An 11,120-nucleotide genomic window follows, 5' to 3' on the forward strand; every position below is an offset into this window, starting at 1 on the left:
GTGCCACAATGTTTTCAAGCATTCCTGCAATGCTTGCAATTTGAAGAACTACAGGCTTCGTAAAAGCAAAAAAATTCCAATGCAACTTTTAGAATTGTTTTCATGATGTTGTTTCAAGAATATTCTGATTATATCTTTTGGGCCTCCTTATCTCGAGAGACAATGGATACGCGCCTGGAGGTGGTCAGTGGTTTGTGAAGCAGCACCTGGAGTGGCTATAAAGGCCAATTCTGGAGTGACAGGCTCTTCCACAGGTGCTGCAGAGAAATTTGTTTGTTGGGGCTGTTGCACAGTTGGCTCTCCCCTTGTGCCTCTGTCTTTTTTCCTGCCAACTACCAAGTCTCTTCGACTCGCCACAATTTAGCCCTGTCTTTATGGCTGCCCGCCAGCTCTGGCGAATGCTGGCAACTGACTCCCACGACTTGTGATCAATGTCACACGATTTCATGTCGCGTTTGCAGACGTCTTTATAGCGGAGACATGGACGGCCGGTGGGTCTGATACCAGTGGCGAGCTCGCTGTACAATGTGTCTTTGGGGATCCTGCCATCTTCCATGTGGCTCACATGGCCAAGTCATCTCAAGCGCCGCTGACTCAGTAGTGTGTATAAGCTGGGGGTGTTGGCCGCTTCAAGGACATCTGTGTTGGAGATATAGTCCTGCCAGCTGATGCCAAGTATTCTCCGAAGGCAGCGAAGATGGAATGAATTGAGACGTCGCTCTTGGCTGGCATACGTTGTCCAGGCCTCGCTGCCGTAGAGCAAGGTACTGAGGACACAGGCCTGATACACTCGGACTTTTGTGTTTCGTGTCAGTGCGCCATTTTCCCACACTCTCTTGACCAGTCTGGACATAGCAGAGGAAGCCTTACCCATGCGCTTGTTGATTTCTGCATCTAGAGACAGGTTACTGGTGATAGTTGAGCCTAGGTAGGTGAACTCTTGAACCACTTCCAGAGCGTGGTCGCCAATATTGATGGATGGAGCATTTCTGACGTCCTGCCCCATGATGTTCGTTTTCTTGAGGCTGATGGTTAGGCCAAATTCATTGCAGGCAGACGCAAACCTGTCGATGAGACTCTGCAGGCACTCTTCAGTGTGAGATGTTAAAGCAGCATCGTCAGCAAAGAGGAGTTCTCTGATGAGGACTTTCCGTACTTTGGACTTCGCTCTTAGACGGGCAAGGTTGAACAACCTGCCCCCTGATCTTGTGTGGAGGAAAATTCCTTCTTCAGAGGATTTGAACGCATGTGAAAGCAGCAGGGAGAAGAAAATCCCAAAAAGTGTGGGTGCGAGAACACAGCCCTGTTTCACACCACTCAGGATAGGAAAGGGCTCTGATGAGGAGCCACCATGTTGAATTGTGCCTTTCATATTGTCATGGAATGAGGTGATGATACTTAGTAGCTTTGGTGGACATCCGATCTTTTCTAGTAGTCTGAAGAGACCACGTCTGCTGACGAGGTCAAAGGCTTTGGTGAGATCAATGAAAGCAATGTAGAGGGGCATCTGTTGTTCACGGCATTTCTCCTGTATCTGACGAAGGGAGAACAGCATGTCAATGGTCGATCTCTCTGCACGAAAGCCACACTGTGCCTCAGGGTAGACGCGCTCGGCCAGCTTCTGGAGCCTGTTCAGAGCGACTCGAGCAAAGACTTTCCCCACTATGCTGAGCAGGGAGATTCCACAGTAGTTGTTGCAGTCACCGCGGTCACCTTTGTTTTTATAGAGGGTGATGATGTTGGCATCGCGCATGTCCTGGGGTACTGCTCCCTCGTCCCAGCACAGGCATAGCAGTTCATGTAGTGCTGAGAGTATAGCAGGCTTGGCACTCTTCATTATTTCAGGGGTAATGCTGTCCTTCCCAGGGGCTTTTCCGATGGCTAGGGAATCAATGGCATCACTGAGTTCCGATTTGGTTGGCTGTATGTCCAGCTCATCCATGACTGGTAGAGGCTGGGCTGCATTGAGGGCAGTCTCAGTGACAGCATTCTCCCTGGAGTACAGTTCTAGGTAGTGCTCAACCCAGCGGTCCATCTGTTTGCGTTGGTCAGTGATTATGTCCCCCGATTTAGATTTGAGGGGGGCGATCTTCTTGATGGTTGGCCCAAGAGCTCTCTTCATGCCATCATACATTCCTCTGATGTTTCCGGTGTCTGAGGCCAGCTGAATATGACTGCATAGGTGTTGCCAGTAGTCGATTGCGCAACCCCTAGCTGTTCTTTGTGCAGTACTTCTGGCTGCTTTAAGTGCTGCGGATGTTAAATCGCTGGGGGCTTTCTTGTAGTTCAACAGTGCAATGCGCTTAGCGGCTATGACAGGTTCCAGCTCTTCATTATGAGATTGAAACCAGTCTGCATTTCTCTTCGCACTTTTGCCGTAGGTGGTCAAAGCTGACTCCTAGATGGCGTCTCTGATGTGGGCCCACTTGGTCTCAGCATCCCCTGTGGGAGTGTTTTGAAGGGCTGTTACAAGTGAATTTAGAAATTTTTGTAACAGCTGTGGGTGAGAAATTCTGCTCGTGTTGATGCGCGGGTGGCCCTTCTGCTTGGAATGATGCAACTTCTTTGGTCTGAGTCTAACCTTGCTGCACACCAGGGAGTGGTCGGTGTCGCAGTCCGCACTGTGGAAGCTGCGTGTGATTTGAACACTGTTTAAGGCGGCTCGCCTTGTGACAATGAGGTCTAGCTGGTGCCAACGACGTGACCTTGGGTGCCTCCATGAAACCTGGTGACAGGGTTTAGTGTGAAAGAACGAGTTGGTGATGCAGAGGTTATGATAGGTACACAAATCAAGCAGTCTCTGCCCGTTCTCATTCATCCTTCCAACGCCATAGCGCCCAAGGCAGGAGGACCATGAGTCATGGTCGGCCCCAACCCTGGCATTAAAGTGCCCCAGCAGGAATAGGTGTTCGGTGTTGGGGATGCTGCTAATGATGTTATGGAGTTGTTCATAGAACTGGTCTTTAGCTTCAGATGGGGAGCAGAGTGTTGGAGCATAGATGCTGAGTAGGTGTACTGGACCAGAGGTGGTGAGCAGTCGGATGGACAGTATGCGTTCCGAGCCATTTGGGGGAGGCTCTATCATGCTGAGCAAGGAGTTTCTGATGGCGAAGCCCACTCCATGCTGTCTTGGTCCTTCAGGATCCCTGCCCTGCCAGAAGAAGGTGCAGTCTTGCTCTGCTAGAGAGCCACTCGCGGGGAGGCGAGTCTCCTGAAGTGCTGCAATGTCCACATTGAATCTACTGAGCTCGTTGTTAATGATGGCGGTCTTCCGAGAATCTTTGATTTGTGTAAGGTCTTCCGACAGGCCAGGACACATAGTTCTGACGTTCCAGCTTGCAAAGCGAAGGGCTGGTACCTTCTTTCCTTTTTTCATGTTGTTTGGTGCGGTGTATCAGTCCACCTTTCGGGCAATGACCCTGAGCTCCAAGCACCCATTGAAGCAGGCAGACTGTGGCGGGACAGAACCTTATTGACCGGGGGCTGCCCGGTTTGAGGCGGGCGGTAGCTGTCCAGTGAGGTGCAATGACCTCTCCCACCGACAAAGGCAATCCGTGGCGCCCAGTTTCTACGCCAATTTATCTGGACTTATAACCCGTAACTGCTGCCTTCCGTGTTGTTTCAGTCGCTGTGAGGCAACTATGGAGTGACCTCTCCATGGCGCATGCCTGGGAAAATTTATGGAGGTTGAGAGTTGCCCAGTCGTCAAAACCCCCCTCTCGGCCTTTCTGGTGGGGTCCAAAGGAGTGCAGGACACGACATTTGGCACCAGTATGGCTGCAGGAACTGCCGGAAACATGCCAAAGGTGACACATGACCGCCTACGGGGTTCCGCTCCGGATTTTCTGTTAGGGTTTACTCCCTTAGCCTTGGTCCCTCCCGAGACGCCCACAAGGCAGTGGGGTTGTTGGGGCCCCTACACAGGTGTAGGATGGTGCCGGTGGGAGGAGGGGATGCAAGGGGGAGGGGTAGAGGGAGGGGGTTGGGGGGGGTGCAGGGGAAGGGGGTGCGGGGTGAAGATGGTGCGGGCTGGGACGGGGTTGTGAGGGGGTGAGCTGAGAGGGTGGAGCAGGGAAGGGGACGGGGGTGGGGGGGGGTGGAAGGGGGGTAAAAGGGGGGGGGAGAAGCTGGTGCAGGTAATAAGCCATTTCCTCAGTGCCCACCATCGACGTCCGGAAAGCTCATCCACGTCCTTCGGGAGGTGAAGCATCATTTGGCAGACTTAGAGGTGATTACATTTGCTAAGGGTTTTTTTTTTTGCAGTGGTTTAAATAAAGGCATGCAGCATTGCCGACAGTGCGCTGCAGATGCTCTCCGAGCCATCTCCCGCGGGCGCTTTGAAGTTGCGGCCGGGGGGGCCGTTCGTGGATTTTTTGGGTGTTCGGGGCACCTTTTCTCAGGACTTCTCTCGGGTCCCGCAGCTCCTTCTTCACCTCAATGGACTTACCGCATGCCGTGGCTGCAGACACTCTGGACTGTGAAGACAGCAGGATCGGAGATTGAAGTATCGGCAGCTGTGCTCGTCAGTTTCATCCGGATCAATTTCATTGAGAAAACAAATTCTGATTATATAGTTCTGATGTAATACACCAAAGTCACAGCACTTTTGTGAGCCTATTCCCAGCTTGAAAATGATAAAAGGATGAGATGGCAAAACTGCTGAAAAACCATGCTGACATATCAGCGTACCATTCCCCTCCCCGACTCCCAGTATCCAATGTTTCCACAATTTCAATTTCTGAAAATGAATATTTTGGCCATTGGCACATTTTCAATAAGCCGCTGTTTGGAAACAGAAATGCAATGCATTAAATTTTAGCTAATAATGCCAGACAGTGGTGGAAGTTCAGCAAAATCATTTCAGTCCTGGGCCAAAGGAAGGGCAGAAGAGTGATCTGGGTTGCAAGATATCAATGCTGTTCAGTGATGGCTGAACTTAAGCTGAATGGGAACATGTGCTTGTGTCTTCTCACGATCCAAGGGATCACTTTATATTATTTGGCAAAATGCTATTGGTAGTTTGCATTTCAATACATTTCATGGTGCAATGCAATGTCACTTATGTGTGCAGAGAGTGAACTGAATAATGAGTGGCAGAGAAAAATATTGAGCAAATAGCAAGCTTCACTAATGTCCTTTAGGGAAGGAAATCTGCTGTCCTTACCTAGTCTGGTCTGGCCTACATGTGACTCCAGACCCATAGCAATGTAGTTGACTCTTAAATGCACTCTGAAATGACCTAGCAAGCCATTCAGTTGTATCCAACCGTTACGAAGTCAATAAAGAATGAAACCGGAAAGACCACCTGGCATCGACCTAGGCACCGGAAACGACAATAGCAAACTCAGCCCTGTCGACCCTGCAAAGTCCACCTTACTAACATCTGAGGGCTTGTGCCAAAGTTGGGAGAGCTGTCCCACAGTCTAGTCAAGCAACAGCCAGACACTGCCATCACCATCCCCGGGTACGTCCTGTCGCACTGGCAGGAAAGATCCAACAGTCGGAAAGGAGTTGCCATGGGAGTCCTCAAAATTGACTCCAGACCTCATGAAGTTTCATGGCATCAGGTCAAACATGGGCAAGGAAACCTCCTGCTAATTACCACCTACCGCCCTCACTCAGCTGATGAATCAGTACTCCGCCATGTTGAATACCACTTGGAGGGTGGCAAGGGCACAGAATGTACTCTGGGTGGGGGAATTCAATGTTCATCACCGAGAGTGGCTCTGTAGCACCACTACTGACCGAGCTGGCCGAGTTGAAAAGGACATAGCTGCTAAACTGGGTATGCGGCGGATGGTGATGGAACCAACAAGAAGGAAAAATATACTTGACCTCGTCCTCACCAGTCTGCCTGCCGCAGATGCATCTGTCCATGACAGTACTGGTAGGACTAACCACCGCACAGTCCTTGTGGAGACAAAGTCCCACCTTCACATTGAGGATACCCTCCATCGTGTTGTGTGGCACGACCACTGTGCAAAATGGAATAGATTACGAACAGATCTAGCAATGCTAAACTGGACATCCATGAGGCGCTTAGGGCCATCAGCAGCAGCAGAATTGTACTTAACCACAATATGTAACCTCAAGTCACGGCATATCCGCCACTATACCATGACCATCAAGCTCGGCTACCAACCCTGCTTCAATGAAGAGCGCAGGAGGGCATGCCAGGAGCAGCACCAGGCATACCTCAAAATGAGGTGTCAACCTGGTGAAGCTACAACACAGGACTACTTGCGTGCCAAACAACGTAAGCAGCATGCGATAGACAGCATTAAGCGATCCCATAACCAATGGATCAGATCTAAGCTCTGCAGTCCTACCACCTCCAATGGTGGTGGACAATTATACAACTGGAGGAGGTGGCTTCACAAATATTCCCATCTTCAATGATGGGGGAGCCCAGCACACCAGTGCAAAAGATAAGGCTGAAGCATTTGCAACAATCTTCAGCCAGAAGTGCTGAGTTGATGATCCAGCTCGGCCGCCTCCTGAAGTCCCCAGCATCACAGATGCCAGACTTCAGCCAATTCGATTCACTTCACGCGATATCAAGAAATGACTGAAGGCAGTAGATACTGCAAAGGCCATGGGCCCTGACAATATTCCGGCAATAGTACTGAAGACCTGTGCTCCAGAACTTGCCGCGCCCCTAGCCAAGCTGTTCCAGTACAGCTACAAAACTGGCATCTACCCGGCAATGTGGAAAATTGCCCAGGTATGTTCTGTACACCAAAAGCAGGACAAGTCCAACCCACTCATTACCGCCCCATCAGTCTGCTCTCAATCATAAGTAAAGTGATGGAACGTGTCATCAACAGTGCTATCAAGCGGCACTTGCTTAGCAATAACCTGCTCAGTGATACTCAGTTAAGGTTCTATCAGGGTCACTCAGCTCCTGACCTCATGAGAGCCTTGGTTCAAACATGGACAAAAGAGCTGAACTCAAGAGGTGAGGTGAGAGCCGGACGGGTGGTTGATGTGTTGGTGGGGGAGCATTTTGGTGATAGTGACTATAACATGGTACAATTTAAGCTTGTTATGGAGAAAGAAATAGACAAGTTGCAAAAAAAGGTTTTGGATTGGGGGAGGGCAAATTTTAGTAAAATAAGGCAGGATCTGGCCAAGGTAGACTGGAAAGAGTTACTTGTCGGGAAATCTACAGAAGAGCAGTGTGGGGCATTCAAAAAGGAAATGGGGAGGGTACAGGCCCAACATGTTCCCTCGAGGGTAATAGGTAGGAGCAACAAGCCCAGAGAACCATGGATGACCAGAAACATTCAGGGTACGATGAGAAGGAAAAGAGAGGCTTTTAGCAAATACAAGGAGAGCAAATCAATGGAAGCATTAGTGGAATACAGAAAGTGTAGGATGGAGCTTAAGAAAGCAATTAGGAGAGCAAAGAGGGGATATGAGAAAGCTCTGGCTGGTAAAAGTAGGGAAAATCCCAAGATATTCTATAAGTATATCAATGGGAAGAGGATAACCAGGGAAAGAGTAGGACCCATTAGGGACCAAGGGGGAAATTTGAGGGTGGAGCCAGAACACATTGGTAGGGTGCTGAATGAATACTTCACATCTGTCTTCACACAAGAGAATGAGGATGTAGATATGGAACTTAGAGAGAGAGACTGTGAGGTTCTTGAGCAAATTGTCATAGGGAGTGATAAGATATTGGAGGTTTTGGAAGGCTTAAAAGTGGACAAATCTCCAGGTCCGGACAATTTGTGTCCCAGGATGCAGTAGGAGGCGAGGGTGGAGATTGCAGAGGCTCTGACCCTAATTTTTAATTCCTCTCTGGCCACAGGGGAGGTGCCAGAGAACTGGAGAACAGCTAATGTGGCCCCACTATTTAAGAAAGGTTGTAGAGATAAGCCAGGGAACTACAGACCAGTGAGTCTCACGTCAGTGGTAGGGAAACTATTGGAGAAAATTCTGAAGGAGAGAATCTATCACCACTTGGAGGGGCAAAATTTGATTAGGAATAGTCAGCATGGCTTTGTCAGAGGGAGGTCATGCCTAACACATTTAATTGAATTTTTTGAGCATGTGACCAGGTATGTAGATGAGGGTAGTGCAGTTGATGTAGTTTACATGGATTCCAGCAAAGCCTTTGACAAGGTCCCACATGGGAGACTTGGCAAGAAAGCAAATGCACATGGGATACAAGGTAACTTGATGAGGTGGATTCAAAATTGGCTTAGCTGTAGGAGACAGAGAGTGATGACAGACGGCTGTTTTAGTGACTGGAAGCGTGTCCAGTGACATACCACAAGGATCTGTGCTGGGTCCCCTATTGTTTGTCATTTATATAAACGACATAGATGACTATGTGGGGAGTAGGATCAATAAGTTTGCGGATGACACAAAGATTGGCCGAGTGGTTAACAGTGAGGTGGAGTGTCATAGGTTACAGGAAGATATAGACGGGATGGTCAAATGGGCAGAAAAGTGGCAGATGGAATTTAACCCTGAAAAGTGTGAGGTGATACACTTTGGAAGGAGTAATGTGACACGGAAGTATTCAATGAATGGCCTGACACTGGGAAGTTCTGAGGAACAAAGGGACCATAGATCTCTGAAGGCAGGAGGGCAGGTTAATAGGGTGGTGAAAAAGGCATATGGGACACTTGCCTTTATCAATCGAGGCATAGATTACAAAAGCAGGGAGGTCATGTTGGAGTTGTACAGAACTTTGGTAAGGCCACAGGAGTACTGCGTGCAATTCTGGTCGCCACATTATAGGAAGGATGTGATTGCATTGGAGGGGTTGCAGAGGCGATTCACCAGGATGTTGCCTGGGATGGAACATTTAAGCTATGAAGAGAGGTTGGATAGGCTTGGGTTGTTTTCACTGGAGCAGAGAAGACTGAGGAGTGACCTGATCGAGGTGTACAAGATTATGAGGGGCATGGACAGGGTGGATAGGGAGCAGCTGTTCTCCTTAGTTGAAGGGTCAGTTACGAGGGGTCACAAGTTTAAGGTGAGGGGCGGGAGGTTTAAGGGGGAACTTGAGGAAGACCTTTTTAACCCAGAGGGTGGTGACGGTCTGGAATGCCCTGCCTGGGAGGGTGGTAAATGCAGGTTGCCTCACATCCTTTAAATTCAAAATTGGCTTAGCTGTAGGAGACACGTCATAACATTCAAGGCTATGGGCCAAGTGCTGGCAAATGGGATTAGGTAGACAGGTCAGGTGTTTTAATGCATCGGTGCAGACTCGATGGGCCGAAGGGCCTCTCCTGCACTGTATTATTCTGTGATTCTGAGAGTGACTGCCCTTGACATCCAGGCAGCATTTGGCCGAGTATGGCATCAAGGAGCCCTAGCAAAACTGGAGTCAATGGGAATCAAAGGGAAAAAAATCAACATTCTAGGTGTTACCATTGACCAGAAACTGAACTGGAGAAGCCATGTAATTACTGTGACTACAAGAGCAGGTCAGAGGCTAGGAATCCTACGGCGAGTAACTCACCTCCTGACTCCCCAAAGCCTGCCCACCATCTACAAGGCATAAGTCAGGAGTGTGATGGAATACGCTCCACTTGCCTGGATGGGTGCAGCTCCAACCACATTCAAGAAGCTTGACACCATCCGGGACAAAGCAGCCCGCTTGATTGGCACCCCATTTACCACCTACAACATTCACTCCTTCCACCACCAACGCAGAGCAGCTGCAGTGTGTACCATCTGCAAGATGCACTGCTGCAATGCACTAAGGCTCCTTAGACAGCACCTTCCAAACCCGTGACCTCTACCTCCTGGAAGGACAAGGGCAAAAAATGCATGGGGTCACCACTACCTGCAAGTTCTCCTCCAAGCCACACACCATCCTGACTTGGAACTATATCACTGTTCCTTCACTGTGGCTGGGTCAAGATCCTGGAACTCCCTTCCTAACAGCACTGTGGGTGTACTTACCCCACATGGACTGCAGTGGTTCAAGAAGGCAACGCACCACCACCTTCTCAAGGGAAATTAGGGATGGGCAATAAATGCTCGCCTAGCCAGCGATACCCACATCCCATGAATGAATAAAAAAAATTAATGTGCTGCATTATGGAAATGCTTTGCCAAGGAAGCCATCTGATCTACTGTGAAGGTAGGATTTAAGATGTACTGTAGTTTGCTTGATTTGACCTTTTGAGATGACAGCAAGACAAAAGAGGTTCAACCATCCAATGGAGATTAGGTCCAATGGATGTACATAACTCCAGAAAGGAATGGGATTAATTTTCTCATTACATTTCATACAATCCCATTATATTCCAGCTCCTACAGCTAATTAAAATGAGGGCTTCTGATTTTCAGTAAACTGCCACCACACAGATGTTAGCCTGTGTTTATTTTGGTAATGGTGCTATAAGCTTGCCAAAATAAAAGAAAATAGTGAAGTTACAGGCATCATCTTGCAGCAGGAGCTCGCCTTTGGCCTACCAGTTTGATTTTAATGAACTCCCACCTACATGCTTGCAGCAGTAAACTCCATGGGAGATAGGTTCACCAGGTTTTCCTGATTATCCTTTAACTTTTATTAAAAGTAAAATGTAAATAACTGAAAAAATTCCAGATATAGTTTTAAACAGAAATGACTGAAAATAAGCATCAACCACCCCCTCCACTGCCAAGGTCAGAAATTTCTATGAAATAATACCAGAAACCTTTTAGTAAAAGTATTAAATTATCATAGTACTTACGCGTTTTAACAAATCTTGGTGCAGGTTACAGGCCAACAGAAGGAATGTGTAACATGCAAAGAATCCACAATATATTAAAAGGCTATATACAAAGGAGAAACTGGGAATTTGGAAATAATTACCTCCTACCAGTATGGCCATGTTACAATAACCATGTTAATCCTTTACTGTATTAACACTAATATTTTAGGATTAATGATCTAAACTAGCTTTGTTATCACAAAAGGCTTCCTTTACTGGGCACAGAACCAAAAATAATCTGAATTTATGCAAACCTTCAGTCCTTCTATTGCAGCATGCTAAAGCTCTAAAAGCAGAGACGCAAACATTTTATCTCCAAATATGGTGGATAAAATCTCAGCTGTAGTCTTTTTAAAAGGATAGCTGTACAGAAAGAATCCTAAATCTTTGATTGAGTTA

Source organism: Heterodontus francisci, chromosome 14 (genome assembly GCF_036365525.1).
Source record: "Heterodontus francisci isolate sHetFra1 chromosome 14, sHetFra1.hap1, whole genome shotgun sequence".
Taxonomy (NCBI): Eukaryota; Metazoa; Chordata; class Chondrichthyes; order Heterodontiformes; family Heterodontidae; genus Heterodontus; species Heterodontus francisci.